This window comes from Sphaeramia orbicularis, chromosome 12 (assembly GCF_902148855.1).
Source record: "Sphaeramia orbicularis chromosome 12, fSphaOr1.1, whole genome shotgun sequence".
Taxonomy (NCBI): domain Eukaryota; kingdom Metazoa; phylum Chordata; class Actinopteri; order Kurtiformes; family Apogonidae; genus Sphaeramia; species Sphaeramia orbicularis.
The window spans coordinates 67,034,889-67,049,469 of NC_043968.1; positions in this window are offsets into that span (position 1 = coordinate 67,034,889).

Sequence of the window (14,581 nt, forward strand, 5' to 3'; positions counted from 1 at the left end):
CACCATCAGATCCTTACAGCTCTCTGTTGCATGTGAGTGGTCTACATAGACAAACAGAAATGTGAATTAAACAAATGCACATAACCAAACAATATTTCCAACAGGATTACTGCCACATCTTAAGAAAATGCTGAACTAAGGCACATCATAACAGCAGATTTAACAAAATACTACAATAGCAATACCACACTGCCATCTAGCGTGAACAATAATAACGGCAGTCACCTATCACCCAACCCGAATGATCACGCAGTGAGCACGCCTCTTAAACATGTACCACTATACGACCGTTAGCAGTTAGCATACGCGGCACACAACACGGCATGGAAACGGCATGAAAACATGAGAAAACACTGAACTAATCATGGCTCTTGACTTATGCTACCTTACACAAACAATACCGTAACATTGTTTTTCTCACTCACTTGTAATGGATGCACTCGCAACAGATGACAGCAGGACGGGTAGCCAATACATCTCACTCGGTGGTCAGACTGCTAACAATGTCATAGTCCTACATCCAATATGAATTCTGATTGGTCAATAAGCTGTGCTGAGCAAGGCATAGAACATGTGAGGAGAGAGAGCCAGTCAAACACACAGTGCAACATCGTCACCAGGGGGAGCCTTTTTCACAGCCGCCCCCAGATTTCTAATAGAAATCTGAAAAACAAAAAAAAGAGCTCCCTAATGTCTATAGAGCAGTCCAAGGGCTGTTAATGAGTACAGCAGTGGTATCTAGTCCTGTATGGCTGGGAGCTGAATGAGTCGAGTGACAGGATGTGTGTAAGTCCGTTCACCTACTTTGACGTCAGCTGACCTGACTTTTCCATCAAGTCCAGGGAAGAAACTGGTGACCTGGCCCACTGGCCATAGAGATCGAGGAGATTGAGGGTCCATGATTATGACAGTCTTGCCAACGTGTAGATCTGGCTTCTCAGCATGCCATTTTTGTCGAACCTGAAGGCTGGGCAGGTAGAACTTAATAAAGTGCTCCCAGAAATGGTCAGTGAGGAGTTGACTATGACGCCAGCATTTACGGCCTAGAAGGTCAGACTCAGCATAGACCACCTGTGGCAGCGAGGCATCGGGCCATCTGTTTAGTAAGGAGTTAGGGGTGACTGCGTCAGGGTCGGCAATGTCCGCTGATGTGTAACCTAAGAGTTTGGAGTTTAGGATCCCTTCCACCTCGATGAGGAGTGTTCTCAGTACTTCCTCTGTTACACGCTGGGTTCCAAGAGTGACCTGCAGGGCTTGCTTCACTGAGTGGATCTCTCTCTCCCAACAGCTACCGAAGTGAGGAGAGTTAGGTGGATTAAATCTCCAGTGGATCTGCTGGGGTGCGAGCTGTGACTGGAGGTCTGGCTGCAGGGCTGCAAATGTCTCTTGGAGTTCTCTTTCACCTCCTCAAAAATTAGTCCCTTGATCTGAGAGTAGTTTGAAAGGCTTGTCCCTCCTGGCTATAAACCGCCTCAGAGCCATTAGAAAAGTGTCGGTGTCCAGACTGGAGAGGATGTCAATATGTACAGCACGGGTGGTCATTTGAATAATATCCCCCAGCATTTCTCACTCTTCCGCCCACTCTTGATATAATAGGGACCAAAGCAGTCTACGCCTGTAGAAAAGAAGGCTGGCTTATGTAGGCGTAATCTGGCAGGGGGCAAGTCCACCATCTTGGGGACCTGCGGTTTGCTATGCCATCTTTGACACTTGAAACATTCGCGCTGATAGCTGCGAATGGCCTCTCTCCTGCGTGGGATCCAGTATCTGCGCCAAATCTCAGAGAAGACTCTCTCAGGGCCAGGGTGATGTAGCTGATCATCGACATCTTTAATAATCAGCTTTGTGATCGGGTGTTTGGCATCCAGCACAACTGGGTGGATGGTCTCTGGATCAAGCTGGTTATTATGGTGAAGGCGGCCACCTACACGGATGAGTTCATCCTTTTCATCAAATTCTGGTGCCAGAGAGAGGAGGCAACTGCTTCTAAGTAGTGGTTTCCCTGTCTGTAGCTGGGCAAAGTCTGTGAGGAAGCAATCTAGCTGCACTTGTTGCAGGAGTGAGGTCTGAGCTGTACAATAATCCTCTGCTGTTAGTTTGTTCTGAGCCGCCCCGTGAAGAGACTGTGCAGTGGCAGTTAAGAGGTCATGGATGTTAGTGTACTGAGAGGCGTCAGGTACAGGTCGTCTAGATGATGACGCTGTAAGGCCACAGAAGGTTGGCTTCCTCAGCTCCTCATCATGTACTAGAGATGTTTGGTGCTGTGGGGTTTATGGCCACTGGTCGGGGCTGTTGAGCAGGAAATGTGGACTGCTGCTCCAGCAGCTCTCAATAGTTAGAGTAGATAGTGGTTTACCCCGTGCAATATCATCTGCAGGGTTGGAAGCAGAATCCACATAGCGCGAGGTGTCACCTGCAGTGAGGTCCTGGATTTCTGCCACCCTGGTGCCCACAAAAACTTTCAAGCGACATGAATCAGAATTTAACCAGGTAAGTAATACACAGTAATAGAATCAGTCCATAGCACAACCTGCTGAATGGAAAGGGTTAGTTCAGTTTTGAGCAGTTTTGCTACCTGAGCCCCTGACAAAGCAGCACACAGCTCCAGTCTTGGGATTGACTGCTGTTTCCGTGGAGCCACTCTTGACCGTGCAGTGAGGAAAGCCATTTCCATGTTACCACTCTCACTCTCAGTCCTCAGGTATGCAACAGAACCATATGCATGTTCTGAGGCACAAAAGACATGTACTTCATGTTTGCTGGTGGGCGAGTCCAACTCAGGGCTGGTATAACATCGTGGCAGAGCAATGTTTTGCAACTTTGGCAGCTCATTCTCCCACTCTTTGCAAGCATGAAGCAGGTGGTCTGGTAGTGCTGGGTCATCCCAGTCTCGTTTTTTGTCCCACAGATGTTGGACCAGGACCTTCGCTCTTACGATGTAGGGTACAAGGAATCCGAGAGGGTCGTACTGACTTGCTAAAACCCTATAAATAGACCTCATGGTGGTCTCACCTGTACTCACAACTCGGGACTTGTAGGAAAGGGTGTCTGCCTTGCAATGCCATTGAAGGCCAAGGGCTGATTCCTGTTGGTCTGGCTGATCATGAGAAATCCATTTTTCAGCACTGTCTGGCCTTGCCTCTGGAGGAAGGTGACAAATGGTGTCAGGGTGGTTGCTTGCCCACTGACGCAGCTCAAAACCACCTTGGGCCAGGAGAGTCTGGAGCTGATCCACCAGGGCCTTTGCCTCCTCTTCAGATGCTATACTTTGTAAACAGTTGTCTACATAGAAGTACTTCAACACTGACTCTCTAGCTGCATCTCCAGGATCATTGTGGTCAGTTATGTATTTTTGGAGATTCGAAAGTGGCGCAGCAGGGGCTACAAGTCGTTCCAAAGGGAAGAACTCTCCAATCGTAAACTGTGGGTGGCTCATCACGTCTGAGGTCTCTCCAAAGGAAACGAAGGAGTGGCTGGTCTTCTGGGAGGAGCCTAACCTGGTGGAACATGCCACGTATGTCACTGCTGATAGCCACAGAATGTTCCCTGAAGCGCAGAAGGACGGAAAGCAGAGAGGGTCCCAGTGTTGGTCCTGGAAGCAAGAGCTTATTGAGGTCAACACCTTGAAACTGAAAGGAGCAGTTGAAAACTACACGATACTTTCCATTGTGTTCCACGAGGTGGTGGGGCATGTACCAGCTGCTTGGTGTGGCTTCTTCACCTGTCTCTAGTTTGCCCACATAACCAGCTTCCTCCAGCCGCCGTATCTCAGCAGTGTACACTTTGGCGAGCTCCGGGGCTTTAGAGAGCCTCCTCTCTGTGCTTCTGAGCTGACGAAGTACAGCATCCTTGGGTGCACACAGTTGGGGGAATTCCTTGACACGGAGGAGCGGTGTGGCATAGAGATGGATGCCCTTTACCTCTACTTGCTGGGTCTTCTCATTCAAACGATTGAGAGCTTCTTGGTCTTGCCGTGATCTCATGCTGGCCTTTTCACTCCGCCAAGGGAGCACATCCATCTGCCATAACCTTTCCACATGCTGGTGAAGTCTGCTGGTGGGGCTCCATAGGAAGTGAAGAGGCAGTTCTGCTCCATCAAATGTTGTCTGAGCCCACGGGTCGGACCTTGGAGCATCCATCCAAGGCGTGTTCGGACTGCCACTGATGCCCCCTGTGGCCCAATATGTACTGGCTCTACTGGGTTAATCAATTGTGGATGGTCTGACCCTATAAGCAGGAGTGGTTAGTGCTTTCAAATGGTTGAATGGGCAGTTCTCTCAAATGTCTGAATTTCCGCTGCAGGGCTTTGACTGGATAGGTGTGTTCACCTAATCCAAGTCTTGGAGCAGTGAATGCTTCCTTGATTGTGAAAACCTGTTTTGGGGAACTCACCGGTGAGATGGAAAATGAGACTGCCACCCCATGAAGCATCTGGAGCTCCTGCCTTACTGTTCGAAGAGGCGTGTTTTCAGGTTGACCACGGAGGCCCAGCTGCTGGGCTGCTGAATGGAGAAGCAAGGTGTGTTCTGAACCGTCGTCCAGGATTGCATATGTCTCCAGAGTGTGATCACCGTTCCTGAGAACCACTTTGCTAACTTTGAGAAGGACACGGTATCCTTGAGGTGGCTTACCAATATACAGGATTTCTTCTGCATCATTCTTGTTAGCTGACTTGGCATAACATGCTTTTGCTGGTTCAGACTTCTTATCAACTGTGCTTCTCTCACCAACCTCATGGAGAGTGAGAAGGTGTCTGTAATTACAGGTTTTGCAGCACATTTTTAGGTCACACTCAGCTGCTCTGTGGCATCTGCCACAGCACCAGCATCGGCTGTTATCCTGCACCCATGTGTGTTTCTGGGTGATACTGAGTATCTTGAAGTTTGCACAGTTGTTAAGTGAGTGCTTGTTGATATCACAGAACAGGCAGAATCTCTTGGAGGCTTGACTGGTTACTGCTGCTTTCTCTGTTTCTCTTGACGGTTTGGTTTGTGCACCAAGGAGCAGGACTGAGGTCTTAGCAGCTTGTTTACTGGGCCCTTTCTGGTCTTTGCCTCTGGAATACCTGTCTCTCCTGGTACTACTGTCATATGGTGACATGTCTTTCTGGACCTGGAGCTCATATTCCAACCAGTCTGCCAAATTCAGGAGAGTAGGAATAGGTATTCTTAGCGGGTGGATGTAACGCCTAAAGCTGGATCTGAGGTCATGTGGGAGCTTTCCCAAGTAGGCGGGACACATGCATCACTTGTAGTGGACGCACTCGCAACAGATGACAGCAGGACGAGTAGCCAATACGTGTCACTCGGTGGTCAGACTGCTAACAATGTCATAGATCTACAGCCAACATTAGTTCTGACTGGTCAATAAGCTGTGCTGAGTGAGGCGTAGAACAAGTGAGGAGACAGTCAAACCAAAAGCGCAACATCGTCACCAGGGGGAGCCTTTTTCACACACTCATTGTATTCCTTGTTTAAATTTAACATAATTTCAGTGTTTTCTTGTTTACTTGATACAATAAGGTCACTGACCATTTTCTTAAAAAGGAACGGAGGGCCAAATTTATGTTTAAATAACTTGACTATTTTTTTTATGTAAGCTGACAATGAGCTTCCCCTCTCTGAAAGACGAGCAGCTGCCACTGCCACAAATGTGGACAGAAAACCCATAGCTGGATCTTAGGAGGTTAAACAGTCTCTTTGCACTTTAAATGTTTGTGCTGCTTATCAAGAAACAGAGCTGCTAAACTGATTTTCATTGTTTCTGTAACAGTGACAACAAAATTCTATTCTATTCTATTCTATTCTATTCTATTCTATTCTACTGATACTGAAATACTGATATTGATAATGAAAAGTAATTTGGGACATTTGAAGCTGCAGTTCATGGTAGTTTTCTGACCTTACTGAATATAATCAAGTGGTCTAACGAGACACCAGACTCCTGCATCTACAGTGTTCAGACTGTGCAAAATCTATTTTGTGACACCCTAGTGACACCCTGTTATTGACAGCTCTACTTACCAGTCACTGATCAGATTCTGTCAGCTGTGACAGAACAGTGTTAAACAATGTCAAGTCAGCTGTCTTTATATTGGTCAAGGCTTGCCCCAGTTCTGCTTGTGGCCCATGGAAATTGTGTGACAGTCAATTGTAAGAGACCAGTAATTTTTTTTGGTCCTCTTTGAATTATTCCATTATTATCTCCGCCAGGAGGTATTGTGATCACTTTGATTTGTGTGTTTGTTTGTTTGTTAGCAAGATTACTCAAAAAGTTGTGGACAGATTTGGATGAAAATTTCAGGAAATGTTGATACTGGCACAAGGAACAAATGATCAAATTTTGGTGGTGATTGGGATGTGTGTGTGTGTGTGTGACTAATCTGCCTTGGTGGAGGTCTGTAGTCTCTGAGTGCTTTTCTTGTTTACACACATGATGTGGGAGGCACTTGTGACTTAGAAGGCTGTAGAGTGGGCTAGAGAATTTCCAATTGTGAAAATTAGGTGATGATGTCACTTAGCAACTTCTAGGACATACAATACATACTTTCACTACTGAGAAGTTGGAAACACTGTTACATGGCCTTTCAACTAATCACTGTTGTGTTCTTATTACTGATTAGTCTTACGTAAGTATCCTCATCTCTTATGGTCTTCTTTGTATCTTCCGAGGTGTGATTGTTATTTGTATCAAGAAGATATTCTCATCTTAAGATGTTATCCTGTGTGTTAAACGTCATCTAGGCAATGTTGTTTCAGGTGTGGGATCTCATGGGACTTGGTCTATCTCACAAATCCAGGCGCTTCATAATGACTGCTTAGCATGTGAAAACCAGTAAAACCTGAAAGAAACAGTGTCACTTGTATTGACAGTGGAGTTACATGCATAGCAAACATTTCCACACTGTAGTTTATTTTGGCACCATTATTGTTTTCATTTTAAGCTTCCACTGTGAAAGTACAGTGGTTGACTCTTAACTCCTATTTATTTCACACAAACTACAACTTTCCTGAGTTGTAATATTATAGTTGAAATTATCAAAATAAATTTTATATATATATATATATATATATATATATATATATATATATATATATAATTTATTTATTTATTTATTTATTTTTCCCCAAACTTATGTCACATGGGGTACAACAGAAGGGATGGGTTTGGGCTCTCTATTTAGCTGAAATGTTAGCTCCTGCAGATTTCAATTTTGGCAGTATTCATTAATGAGGTAGCAGCTACACTGGTGTCATCGAAGTAATCAGTTATAAACAAAGGTTTGTGTAACCGGTCATTACCATAATAACAAAATATCTTAGGAATGGTGAGTGCATATTTGTGTGTGTCTGCCCATGCTTTTCTTACATTATGGATGCACAGACCTTTAAATTAATCTGTAAACCGTCATAGCCTCTTGAAACCTAAAGATGCAACAGCCTTATGACTGAATTTATTGTCTTATGCAGCTACATAACAGCAAATACCACAAAACATTAGAGATGACTTTGAAAAACTCTCAAAAATATATAGATAATGCAAGTTGTTAGCCATACAGTATGTAGTTAGGTGTTGCATGTGATTAATTAACCTTCTATTACACTATGTTAGATTATAACCCTTTAGACATTACTGATGCTTTTTACCCCAGTGAACATAGAGCTAACATTGCTAGCTAATAGGATATATGTCAAAACAAGAAGAAAAAAAAAATGTCTAAGGAGCAAGATGAGCTGTTTTTGAACTAGGTGTTGTAATTGTTATTAGTGTTTATATTCAATCAGATTATGTACTACTGTGTATTTGTATTTTTACAACTTCATACCGACTTTTAAGAACATTTAAGTTTGATGGTTTCATTAAGTTTAAGGTTAAGATGACACTTTTAGAGGTAATAATCAGCCATCATGGCATATGATTATTATGATTATTTTGTTTTTGATACTAGTTTTATCATTATTATTAATTGAAAGTGATGTTCTCATTCACGCAAAGTGAATTGAACATAATTGTAGGGCAAATTGAAAGTGTAGTAATGTCTTACGTTCACTAGAGGGCGCTGTGCCCTCATAAAAAGATAAACAAGCATCGCATTGAAAATGACTTCCCTTGAAAACAACAGTGTAAACAAACAGAAAATAAGCAACACTAATGTCACAATGTATCCTGTAGCTTTAAGGGTTTTCATCTTTTACATCTCATCTAGGCTCACATGATGTTGCATTTGTATTTCATAAAATGTGGAAAATATTATTTGTTTGTGTAATAATAATAATAATGGATAATATTTCTATAGTGCTTCACATTGTTGATCCATTATTCATTCACACTCTGGTGGTGGTGAACTATGTCTGTAGCCACAGCTGCCCTGGGGCAGGCTAACAGAAGCGTGGCTGCCAATTGATGCCAAACGGCCCCACCAACCACTACCTAACATTCACATGCATTCTTACACCAGTGTGAGTGACACTGGAGGAAAGGTGGGTGAAGTTTCTTGCCCAAGGACACAATGGCACATGACTAGGACTGAGGGAGATTCAAACTGCCAGTTACTGGATGACCCGCTCTACCTCTTGAGCCATGGCCACCAGTGTATGAGTGTTCTATTAAATTTGTAATTTTTGTGCTAGATTGCAAGTAAAGAATATTAACTGGTATAATTTAAAACAGGTGTGCATGGTTTATCATCATTTTCATAGCTATTCCAGTCAGATTATTTTGATAACTGCATATTGCTGATCAAGTGTTGATGCAAGATGACCTTGAAGTTTGGCACACACCTGCATAATTTTCATTCATAAATGACAAAACTTAATTCTGGAGTTGTCATTTAACAGGATGAAGAAGAGCACAGTTCAGCTAAGCTGTAGTGTTCTTCTCAGAGCACCATTAACAAGCAGTTATACAGAATATCATATCAGTTTAGAAGCAATTCTTTGTATTGATAAAAATGTATGTTTCAGTTCTTTTAAGAGCATGTTTAGTTTGTCATCTTTTCTGCATGTGCAAACCCAATAATATTTAGGGTGATAAAGGTGTATGATTCTAATCCATAAAACTTGCATCAAAATATGACTCGTGCATGTTCTTAGCTGCTCTCTGTAGAGGTTTCCCTGAAAAGTTCTGAGGAAAAAGGTGTGCCAAGTCATAGAAGAATACTCATCTCTAAAACCTCAGGAACTGGAACTCTAACCACAGAGAAACCATGTTCCACGCTGTTGCCGAACTCTGTTCTCTTGAGACACATTTTCACATTTAAGGGTCTAAATCAAATATACTACATGACAAAAAAAATCAGCTGACAATAGTAAAACTTCTCTGCATATATAAAAATCATGGCATAAGAAGAAAATAAATCAACATTTCCCCACTTCACACTGACACACCCATCACTCCAAACCAATGCACTAATTTTACATCTTCTCAGAAACATCTGAAAACACAGATCATGTTGAAACACAGTCCTGGTATGCAACTTTAATTATGACAAAAACATTGTAGATGCTAACTCTAATCACTGAGCCACACATATGGTATCAAATGTTCTTTAGTTTTCACAAAAGGCTAAGAGTTACAACTGATGCCCAGTAACAGACCATTAATTCTGCACAGTTGCCTTACCAAACACTTTGAATCAGTGCGTGTTTTTTTGTTTTCCTTTGAGAAAGTTCCATTTGTGCAAGTACAGTCATGCTATTCGTCTGTTGAAATGACACAGACATTGGCAGGGATTAGAGCCGTGGTTCCCAACCTTTTTTGGCTCGTGACCCCATTTTAACATCACAAATTTCTGGTGACCCCAGACATTCAAAACGGAGACATTTTTTTTCCTAAAATTAATTTGTTTTTGATCATGTAATAGTTTGCTATACTATGTTGCAAATAAAGGTTAATTTTAGACATTTAGGCTGTATAATGCACATTATAATGGACGAAGGCAGAAAAGCCAGGTTGAAATTACTGCACAAAGTGAGCATTTTATTTTCCTTGGTCAGGATATATACAGTCAGTTGAGCTTGTATTTACAAGGCTGCAAATTAATAGTGAAAAAAAAAACAAGAAAAGCACTCGGAGAGTGCAGACCTCTGCCAAGACAGATCTGCCCCCCGATCGCCACCAAAATGTAATCATTTCTTCTTTGTGCCAGTATCAACATTTCTGGAAAATTTAATCAAAATCTGTCCATAACTTTTTGAGTTATCTTGCTAACCAACAAACAAACATGCATGCAAACACGCATGCAAACACACAAAGCAAAGTCATCACAATACCTCCTGGCAGAGGTAATTATGAAGAGCTGCAGCATCTTAAACTGGCCACTATGAATATTTGAAGGATAAACAGTACCACAGTGCTTCAGTTTCAGCTTCAGAATTTGTCACGTCTTTTATGTGTTGTGATTGTCTCTCTCAACTTACCAAATATTTTTTATTAGTAAGTTTTTATTTTTATCAATCACGAGAAATTTCAGGCGACCTCATTTGAATTCCCACATGGGGTCCCTACCCCAAGGTTGAAAGACACTGGATTAGAGGTAAAGAGTTAATGATAACTCATGAATATGACCGGTTGCTTTGTACATGCTTATTGTTGCTGGCTCCATGTTGAACAATTTGTAAACAGAGGATGAGCTGGTTTACAGTTTGAGCACTTAACAAGTTTAATTTCCTTTTCTTTTACAACCTGCTTTGATTTACTTGCAGGTTGTGTTTATTCTGTACTTAATCCTATTTGTGCATCAACAGAGTGCATAATTCATAGATACTGTATCAACTGTATGTGCATGGATGATAAATATTTGACAACAAAACAGAATGCCTGACTTCCTGTTATGTTCTGTTATATTCTGAACTGTCACCCACGGGTTAATGCGCTAGTGTGTGTGTGTGTGTGTGTGTATATATCTATATATATATATATATATATATATATATCTATATATATCTATATATATATATATATATATATATATATATATATATGTATATGTATGTATATATATACATATATATATATATATGTATATATTCAGTAGTGCATTGACCCATGGGGAACCACAGGTCATTTTAATACCGATATCTAGGGTCTGAAGTTAGTAAATGCGTTTTTCCCTTTTTTAAACTTCATTTCCCATCATGCAGCGCAGTACTGTGCTTCTGGTCAACTGAACAATGGGATTGTAACGCTATTGTATTCCAAAATGACTAATATCTCCCCAAAATATTGGTCCTATCAACTTGCCGAGATATTTAATATGGAGATGGGACTATTCCTCAACTGTAGGTACCAAATTGTCCAGTTAAAAATGTCTCACTTTCTCAGAACTGTGCAGATACACACACACAGATGCTCTGAAACCTTCTAGTATATATATATATATATATATATATATATATATATATATATATATATATATATATATATATATATATATGTTATGTATGTGTGTGTCTATATGTGTATGTATATATATATATATATATATGTGTGTGTGTGTGTGTGTATGTATATATATATATATATATATATATATATATATATATATATATATATATATATATATATATATATATATATATATATATATATATATATATGTATTTATTTATATGGACCACAGATGGCCAACAAGTGCTCAGCATCACTGGGAACTCCTTCATGACTGTTAGAAAACATTTCAGGTGAAGGTGGAAAGGTCACGAAGGTCATTGAGAGAATGCCAAGAATGTGCAATGCAGTAATCAAAGTGTGGCTATTTTGAAGAATCTAAAATATAAAACATGCTTAGAGTTATGTTACACTGTTTTTAATTACTTAATTCCATATGTGTTCATTCATAGTTTTGATGCCTTCAGTTAGAATCTACAATGTAAATAGTCATGAAAATACAGAAAAACCAGGTGAGTCCAAGTGTCTGTCTGTCTGTCTATCTATCTATCTATCTATCTATCTATCTATCTATCTATCTATCTATCTATCTATCTATCTATCTATCTATCTATCTATCTATCTATCTATCTATCTATCTATCTATCTATCTATCTACCTACCTACCTACCTACCTACCTACCTACCTACCTACCTACCTACCTACCTAGCTAGCTAGCTATCTAAAATTATATGGAAGCCCAGGGTGACCAGAACAGCCACAGGTAACCAACATCATCTACCGATGTAAAATGTTTGATATGTGCTGCCCCACTAATCTTATCACTACATCTAACTAATTGAGATTAAATGCTGTTTAGATGCAGATTAGATTGTCTTTGTGTAAAAATTATTACATATTATATTGAGTACTTCATTTATATCTTAAAGTACTTGTATATTTTAAGTGCAGAAGGCGCAAGGCCATTTGACCTTGAATAAGTAGGTCAAGGTGATTGATTTTCAATAGGCTTCTGCTCCATGCCGAGATGCATCCATAGAATAAATTTGGTGCAGATATCTAAATGCATTCTTCAGATAATGAAATTATGTCATTGAATGGACAGAGAGACGACAAGACATCTCGTTTAGACTCAGATGTTTTTGTAATTATATATTCGAGTATAATTTACTTGGTCAACGCATTATCTACTTTTCATACTTTATAGGCTCTTCAGAGTTCATCAGGGTCTCCCATTTCATGGATCTTCTTTATATATAACACCGCTGTATTTTTATTATACTTGTTTGTGACTCAACTGACTGAACAGAACCTGAACTGAATTGCAGCAGCTAAAAAGATATAGAATAATAATGTAAAAAATCTGATAAGACAGGCTCAAGCAAATATATAATAATCACCAGGCTCAACCAGTGAATTTAAATGTTAACAGTAGGGTTAATCTACTTAAACATCCATCTTCTATGTGCCCAGCATTTACAGAAACATTCGTTAAATCATGTTTTAATCTAAAACAGCTGGCCATTTGAACTATTACACCTTCTTGAGCCATTCATTTCGCAATATTTACTTTTAGCAATCTTTTTTTTTTTTTTTTTTTCAGAATTCTAAGCATTACAGAAATGTATGACACCAGTCATGTAAAGAGGTTATGGTGCTGTAGTTTGGCATCAAAAACAAATTGTTCTATGACTTAAACTGTAGTAATGTATCTGATGTAAGTTACATATTAAAAAAATGGCAATTTCAATTTCGATTAAAAAAAAAAAACAAAAAAAATCTATAAAATGCATAAATATCCAATAGTTCTCCTGGTGTTGTGCTAGTTTTACCATCAAACAGAAGTACCTTATTTTTATTCACTTTTGACAAAATTATTGTATATTTATATGATATTATATATTTTAGATTTAAGATCTATGACAAAGGACATGTAATTAAGTCTAGCCATTTCGAGTTCTTAAAAGAATTCTAATCTATCTTATGATTTTATGGTAAGCTTTTAGTTGAGCTCATTGGTGTTACTTACTTAATTCTCAGGGAATAAAAAAAATAGAAAAAAGAAACTGATTAAAGTATAATTTGGGTTGTATAGCATCATTGACAACAGATGGTTTAGACCATTGTGGTTGATTTTTTTTTATTACTTTCTTTCTGGTTAAAACAAGTGTTAAAAACATGTACAAAAATATAAATAAGCTGTCATTGATGTGTATGCATGCAGGCAATAATTTATCTAATTCCTTTATTAGAAAGTTATGTCCATTTGAAGACATTTTCCCTCCCAAATGTTGACATTTGTGCAGACTGACTCAGTCTGTACTTTCTGTCTTGTCAGTCAGGCTTTATTGTCACTAGATGGCGCAGCATACCCGCGTCATGTGGCCAAATGAACGCAACCTGCCAGAGAGGAAAGTCTTATTAAATAGATCCTGTAAAGTAAAGGCCGGTGAAGGAGATTCTGCCATCTGTCTTTCGACTTGTCACAAATTGAGGCTGACTGATTGTCCAGACTGATGATTTTCAACCTTTAATTGTTTATTCAGTGTGTGAGAGAGAGAAACACTGCTGGGTTGTTAATGTATAGAGCAGGAATATTTAGAAAAATTAGCCAAACATTAACAGGCGAAGGCAGGTGTGAAAATAAATAAAAACTCAACAGACTTAAGGATGTAATGTTCTAATGAAAAATAAGAAATGAGACAGTTGTTATGACACAACAATATTGTTAGCTTCACAGCATAATTGCCTATCTTTACCGAAATTGTGGTATTTGAGTAACTTTACTCTCCTAACACGGCTCCTTCATTTTTCATCATTGGCTATGACGTGAAAAAAACAAAACAAAACAGCACCAAAAAAACAAACAAACAAACAAACAAAAAAAAAAAAAAAACATGACTTAGGCAGTTATGCTATGAGGCTAAGGACATGGAATGGACGAACGAGCTTACACAATTTATCCCCCAAACATTATTTAAGTTCTAATCTTATGCTTTGTATGTAGATACAATGGATGGACCAACCTGATTTTAACTGAAAATTCTTTATACTCTTTTTTTTTCTCCCTTTAGATTGAAGGCAATGGAACAGATACATTGTGTAAGTCTTTATTAACAATTACGCACCGCACATAGGGGACTTTACAGTAGCTGTCTGATCAAATCACACTCTGCTTATCACTGACCCTTA